General features: G+C 30.1%; 2 long non-coding RNA genes across 2 annotated transcripts; one reads left to right on the top strand and one right to left on the bottom strand.

Annotated features, from left to right (window-relative positions):
- The first annotated feature begins 1,093 nt into the window (after positions 1 to 1,093).
- LOC146936366 (uncharacterized) lies at positions 1,094 to 1,567 on the top strand. The gene is made up of 2 exons (XR_015030570.1): positions 1,094 to 1,235; positions 1,342 to 1,567. It is a non-coding gene; the product is annotated as an uncharacterized LOC146936366 (long non-coding RNA).
- Positions 1,568 to 2,780: 1,213 nt separating this feature from the next.
- LOC146936365 (uncharacterized) lies at positions 2,781 to 4,802 on the bottom strand. The gene is made up of 2 exons (XR_015033169.1): positions 4,476 to 4,802; positions 2,781 to 3,143 (listed from the first exon to the last, which is right to left on the bottom strand). It is a non-coding gene; the product is annotated as an uncharacterized LOC146936365 (long non-coding RNA).
- Between the last annotated feature and the right edge of the window lie 3,263 nt (positions 4,803 to 8,065).

The raw sequence follows: 8,065 nt of genomic DNA, 5'->3' as shown, positions 1-8,065 counted from the left end.
GGGTTCTGGGAAAATTTTGGCAGAGTTTGGCTGCTTTTGGAAGTGGATGGAATGAAAATCGTGTTGGTTATATTTATAGGTTGGGGAAATCGTGTCACATTTGGCCAAAAACGTGTCACGGTTTCAGTTTTGTAACGGTCAGAATTTGAAAACCACCAAAATTATGTCACGTTTGGGCAAAAATGTGTCACGATTTCTATTTTTGAAAATTTTCTTACCCAGAAAACGTGTCACGTTTTGGCCAACGTGACACGATTTTGCAATGTCGAATGACACCATTTTTTAACTTAGGGAACATTTTGGGTGTTAAAATCGTGTCACGATTTCAGTATCGTGACACATTTTTAGCAATGTCGAATGACACCCAATTTTAACTTAGAAAAAATCTTGAAGAGCCTCAGAGGGTAGGCAAATCGTGTCACGATTTGCCCAAAACGTGTCACGAATTGCACAGTACTGGTCAGCAAAAAATTTTCTTCCTCTGTTTGTTTCAGCAAAAAATCTTTGTGTTTTTGATTTTTTTGAAAGCAATAAAAATTAAGAAATACTACCTGAAATACACATGTGGGTTGCCTCCCACAAAGCGCTTCTTTACCGTCACTAGCTTGACATATGATGACCCCTAAGGATCATTCAGAATAAGTCCTACCCTTGCTTTCAGTAGGTCGCCACCCAGATATTGTAACGCCCACTTTTTCATAATTGTTATTTGAATTGATTTATTAGAATACTATGTGAAATATTATTAATATATGTTATATTGGTGAGATACATGTTATAGTTATTAAATAGGTATTTTTCTAAGTGGGGGAGAAATATTATTATTAGTAGAAATAATTAATTATTAAGGAAAAGAGTAGGATTGTGGTGAGAAGAGCAATTAGGGAAAGAATAAAGTCTGTAAGTGAGAAAGAAAAACAGAACGCGTACAATTGGAAAAAAATCTAATGAATAATTGTTCAAGATCAAAGTATAACTGGTTAATTGAGTGAGCTAAAAGATAAACTTGACGCACCGATCTAGCTTCAATTTAATAAACAGTTTTTTAACTCTTAAGTGTTAAAAAACATTGAATTGATGTTAAAAAAACATCAATTCAATAAATTTTTACTTATAAAATGTTTCATCCATTTTTTACTGATTACATGTAAAAGAAGAAAAAATGACTCACATTTCAAAGTTTGTTTATGCTTTGATAATCTTTCTTTCTTTATATCTCGTGGTAACCGATGGCAGTAAGTAATTTTTGACATTATTTCTCATTTTCTTATTTATATTAGACATAACATAATATTTCATACTCCTTTAATGAAAATACTTTTTTGTTATTTGACATTGCAGTGCGAACATCACTTATGAAATGCAAATATCACTTTGATTGTTTCGAAAATATGCTAGAACTTGGGTGTAAATTTCCTGAAGAAGAGCCGTTTTGCAATTCCGTAACTTTCACTTGTGTGTGCTTAAAAATGTAACTGTTATAGTATGTATAATAATTATGTTACATATAATTTATTTTTATGTCATAATGTTCTTACTTTAATAATATCCTATGCACTTTGATCTATGTTTATGTTATCTTTGTGTTGTTTAATTGCTCTATACTTTTTTCCAATACTCAGGTTTTATCCTTAATTGGGTTTTGGTCTAGTCCCTCAATATTTGTAATTATCATTTTCCTTTTAATTATTATAATAATTTTAGAATGCTGCAAATTATAGATTATAATAATAGGAGGCCAACATAGTTTAGATGTCATGTTTTTCATTTGAACTTTGTTTTTCCTTTAAGAAATGTTTTGCCCACCTTTAAATCTCTTTGACAAAAATAATGTAAAAAATAACAATGTTATTACATAATTATTAGTCACTTTAATTAATAATGCCGATATATGATTATTAATATTTAGTATTTATTCGTGGGTCACAAATATTTATTATCTATTCTACTTATAGTTCAAATTAGTCAAGGCTGAGTTTGTTGAGAATAAGATACTCAACAAGGCCAACCACTATTTCAGGGCCAAAATTAATTTCATGGAAATTAATAATTTTGAATTAAGAATGTTATTGGCAACATTTAAAATTTCATTGACGACATATATAAAAAGAACTCATTTATCTCGTTTTTTGCATAACTTCTTGACGAATTATTGTTTATTTTGTGGTTTTGTATGTTTGTGATGACTAATGGTTGATTTTTAGCATTTTCAAAAAATTCGGCCAGAATGGAGGGTAAGTAAATTTTCATGTTAATAGTTGGATTTTACTCATGTTTCACCCCTACTCACTAAAAAGGTCGTAACATGGTTGAGCCTTATCCAATCGCTACACCATTTTTCAGTTTAGGCAACGTCACAAAACCGTGGCTATAAGCGTCAATACCGTAGCCAAAACGAACACGCCACGGATATCCGTGCGTGGTATATACGGCCGTTGCCTATTCGTATAGGCCACGGTTATTTCACTTTAAGCCACTAAATGCTACAACCGTCGCCTAAATGTATGAAGAGGCCACGTATTAGGTAATCGTTTTAGACCACGGTTTTGTTTTGTCCACGGCTTGCAGTCACTGTTTTAGGCCACGGTTATTCCTAAAGCCACAATGAAAAACCGTGGCAACAAGGGTTTTTTAAAAAAAAAAATTTATATTACAGGCGTATCCCCCATATATCCTATGGTGATGCTGCATTTTTCAAAATAATAGTAGCCTGGCCCTTGATTCTGCACATACAAGATGCACACAATAATTTGATTTTTTTTCAATTTGAATACATCAAATACTTCAAACAACAATCTTGAAATTATACAAGTTTTTTAATAAGTACATGCCAAAAATAACATCCAAATGTCTAATGAAGTGGTTACATCTTAAATCAAAATTATCATCGATTGACAACACACTTCAACTTATAGTAGACTTTTGACACCTAAACTTCAAGACTTTCAACATGCTAATGAGACCAAGGCTTTTTTCAAGTGTTGAATAAATTCTTTCTTGAATAAATAAAGAATAAATAATGAGGAAAACAGTCATGATAGTTAAAATTAATTAAACTACAATATACTCTTTTTCCAATTAAACTCGTCTAATTTTCTCCGAGTCTCCAAACCATATCTTCTTGTGAATCTCCGCATCTTTGTCTGCAACATAAAAAAATAAGGTCAAATAGAAGAATATCAGTTGATGCCAAGCAGTCCAGAAACAATCTTACTCACTTTTTCAATTAGCATAGGCCAATGCAACCTACAAAATTAAATATAGATCGATTTGCAGAAGGTAATAGCCTCACCATTCAAATACAAGATTATGGTAATACATTACATTGAACCAATCAATTTTAACTGTGGAAAACAATAATTGTAATGTTAAATCAGGAATAAATTTACATACTTTTCGGTTAAAGATTAAATAAGGACGCATAATTGTTTGCTCCTCTTCTTGAGAAAATTGTTATCTCTTAATGAGATCTTAAATAGTTGGTGCACATTACTCTATAACTACTTCAAGATAGTTAAGACCCACAAAATTGCAAAAGAAAAAATGAACTATGAAGAATCTATGAAGGATAGATATTGACAAGACACTGACACTACTATTAAAAAAAACAAAGGACACCGGCACACCGCTGCATATATATTTAGTTCCCTAAAAAATATATATATTAATTTAGTTATATAGGTATCAGACATCGGTTCAAGGAGTGTCAAAGTAAAGGAAAAAACTATTTTATTTTGGGCACTTACGTGACTTGTCTGACACATGTAGTACGAGTGTCAAACAAGTGTCGGACACCACGACACATCTAGATAGTAGGAATATTTTTTTCTGCTCATTCCTATTAGAAAATTGTTAGGAAGAACCCAATATGCCCATTAACAAGTCATTGGGGGTGAACACTCAATCCACATGTTAAACTCCTCATCATTAACATTAAGACTAGAGAAATTATCCAAATTTGACATTATTGACACTTGAACCAAACTCATCAACATCAGTATCTTTTTCAACATAAAAAAAAATCATGATGTAGCTATCATATCAACACTAGGAACAATTCCACAAGTTATAAAATAACTTAATCCTACACAACTAAAACCTCTAATACATTTGTTAATGTTATACAACTTTTAAGCAACTATCAACAAACCCAAAATACCCAAGCTCATAAACTTACGCCCAAAATAGAAATTGTTTATTGTATAAAAATAACCCAGAAAAATCCAATTTTAGATTCAAGGGAAAAGGGAAAATTAGAGTAACAAAATAAAATAAAATAAAAAAACTCAGTTTTTAGGCATAAATGAGATAAGATAAACATTCAATTAACATAACAGTCCAAGTCACACAAAAATTGTCAAGATCAAAGCCAATTTCAGATTATATAGAAAATAAAATTTAGGGTTCATTAGGAATTTAGATTTTTTTTGATTTTCAAGTATAAACTGAGCAATTTAAGGAAGGAGGAGACTTACCCTTGAATTGAAGATTACCACAACGCCGTACGAACTTCGACACGGTGGTTCTATCAAATTAGTGTGCGACGAAGAAGATATAAGGGTGAAAATGATGTGTTCAAAATGAAGCTCTATTTAGTTCAATGGAAAGCTTGTGTGAAGAGACACTAGAAAATGGTCTTAATTTCTCCTATCAATGCATGGAAAGGAGTATGGTGGTGGTGTGGTTATGAAGAGAGAAAGGGGCTTAGTTTTTGTGGCTCTCAAATTGTGTTCTACTGTATCGATGGAGATAACAAAAGAAAAGAAAAAAATAAAACAAAAAGGATAAGTGGGTGGGGTTAAATTTTGAGAAGGCCATGAAAGATAAAAGATATAAATTATATAATCATTATTGTGTGGTTAGTATATCATGAACGTGTAACATGAAAGAAGGGAATGTGAGAAATAGAAATAAATAATTATTTTATTTTATTACGTGTACATATAACCATTCAAAATATTTAGAATTGTTATATCAATTAATATTTTTAATTTACGTGACAATATAGAATGTTTTGATTGGTCATACGTGTAAAGTTTTTTGAATTGTCAACCCACCACCATTAAACTCCTTAATAATGGTTGAGATTCCATTTTTTCAAATAAAATAAAATATTTTGATTGGTCGTATGTGCAAAGTTTTTTGAACCGTCAACCCACCACCACTAAACTACATAATAATGGTTGAGATTCCATTTTTTAAAATAAAATAAAATAAAAGAAAATATCTTTAAATTAATAGGATTAAAAAGATAAAGCTATTAGAAATAAATTATATCAAGCTAACGGAAAGATGGACTCTCACGTGTATGTCTTACAAGTACAAACATTTGTGACTTTCAAATTGTAACCAAACTTTTGTCAATAATACTTTTAATTAAAATTTAAAATAATATTTTTAAAGGATAAAATAACACAATAAATAGTGCAATGAAAGTGTAAAATATATATACCTATAATTTTAATCTAAATTAAAATTTCATAAAAACTATTGTTCGTAATGTACACACATTATCACAATAAAATGAGCAGTCAGATGGACATAGAGTGTCTGCCTAAACGCTAGTAATAATACACACACACACACGTATATATATGTCCCACGAAAATAAAACTACTCGACTATAATATGAAAAATAATATTCTTTATAATACACAATATCAACAATATTATACACTATAAAATATTTATTTTAATCTTATTTGCCAAATATACTTTATCATAGTATATGTTTTTTTAGGTGTTTATCGTAGTCAGGGTTGGCCCAAGGTTAAGCCACCTAAGTAAGGATTTTAGGCCTCAAGATTTTGGATTAAAAAAGTGCTTAAAAAGTTAATTTAGCTATGAATATTTGGGGAATAGTCACTTTAGTCCTTGAATGCAGAGAAATTGCAAAACAGTCCCTGAATGTAGACTTTGTTGGTCAATTTCAAGGACTAAAGTGACTAACGGAATCTGCATTCAGAGACTAAATTGACTAACAAAGTCTACATTCAGGGACTATTTTGCAATTTATATGTATTCAGGGACTAAAGTGACTAATCCCCCTAAATATTTTTTTTGATTGATTTTTTTTTTTTGTGGTGGTCGAGGTTCGAACTTTGAACCTTGCATATATTATGCATTATCCATACCAATTGAGCTAAGCTCACGAGGACTTAACTATAAATATATAATATGACTTATTAATAATCATTATCTTGCATAGTTGGTCAATTTTAGAGCCTCAAATTCTTTTGGTCCTAAGTTCAAATCCAAGAATCAACAAAACTTGATTTACTATGCTATTACTAAGCATTGTGTTAATTTTTTTTTTTAATTTCAAACGACCTCATTATAAAATTTGCTTTAGGCCTCTTAATATGTTGGACCGGCCCTAATCATAGTTTATGTTCAAATTGTGATCTCTTTTTTATTAAGGGTAAATTACACAAGAGATGTTTTTAAAGTTATTTAAAAAGTTGATCCTTTAAGTTTTTTTTCGTACCACTTATATCCTTTGAGTTATTTAATTGTTATAAGTTGATCCTTTAAGTTTGTTTTGTACCACTTAGGTCATTTAAATTATTTAATCGTAAAAATTTGAGGAATTTCAAATCATAAAAACAATTTTACATTATAATTGATTAGGATTGGATCCAGTTTGTTGTTATATCATAAAAACAGTTTATATTACAATTTTATATCACAAAACACAAATTAAATATGAATTTTCAACCTTTAAAAATATAAAAGTTCATATTAAATTCATGTTTTGTTAAAAAATTCTAATTTTTTTTGGGAGATATTTTTATAATATTATGAAATTTTTAGCAAAATTTTATTCAAAAATATGAATTCTACATATGATTTCACTTTAAAGGATGGACCAAAAGTGAACATGAAAAATTTTATAGGAACTAAAAGTTGAAAGAAATTTTTAGATAGATTAAAATGAAATGTTGATATATTTATAGAGACAAAATATATATTTAACCCTGATATTTATAGGCACTTGACAAAGTATTAATATATTGGGGTGCCTACTTCGTTGCTACTCTCTCTATCCTCTTTAATGTTATTTTGCTCCTAATTTAGTAAAAAAACAATTATTATATTTTATTTAATTTTTAGATCAATGATTTAGTTGTAGTTGATTATTAAACCTTCAAAATTAGAAAGATAAATGTGTTTAAGGTTTATGTGACATAATATTTTTAGCCCACAAAAAAGAAAAGGGAAATTCGTAGGTTATGAAATATTTTGTGTCCTTAGATTGCAAATATTATTAGCAACGGTTATTCAATGTGGTATAATATTTACCAAAACCGTGGCAAGAATAATTTTAGGCCGCGCTTTTATAGATGCAGCCTATTCAAAACGAAAGGGCAACTCCCAAACTCCGTTGCCTAAGAGGAATAGGCAACGACTACGTTATTCCCACGGTTTTAGAATCGTGGATATATCTAAATAGGCGACGGATTTATACTACTCACCTGACAAAGTATAGAACCCTGCCAACGTGTAAAAATCCGTGGCCTATACACCTTTAGCCAACAGTTATTCAGCCGTGGGCTAAATTTTCGTTGCCTAAAGCCTAAAAATTTTGTTGAGAATAAGATACTCAACAAGGCCAACCACTATTTCAGGGCCAAAATTAATTTCATGGAAATTAATAATTTTGAATTAAGAATGTTATTGGCAACATTTAAAATTTCATTGACGACATATATAAAAAGAACTCATTTATCTCATTTTTTGCATAACTTCTTGACCAATTATTGTTTATTTTGTGGTTTTGTATGTTTGTGATGACTAATGGTTGATTTTTAGCATTTTCAAAAAATTCGGCCAGAATGGAGGGTAAGTAAATTTTCATGTTAATAGTTGGATTTTACTCATGTTTGACCCCTACTCACTAAAAAGGTCGTAACATGGTTGAGCCTTATCCAATCGAAGCATGTGACCATGTGTTTGAAAGCTAACAAGCATAGCTACGACTTCGGAATTTCGAAAGATTGATTCAAACGATGAAATATGAGATTTTTTTGCCACATCCAATAGAAAGGATTGAAATCCTTTACCC

This window comes from Medicago sativa, chromosome 3 (genome assembly GCF_051527215.1).
Source record: "Medicago sativa cultivar Bolivia chromosome 3, Bolivia_mono, whole genome shotgun sequence".
NCBI lineage: Eukaryota > Viridiplantae > Streptophyta > Magnoliopsida > Fabales > Fabaceae > Medicago > Medicago sativa.
Note: the sequence above shows the minus strand (reverse complement) of the source record. Positions and strands in the feature narration are given on the sequence as shown.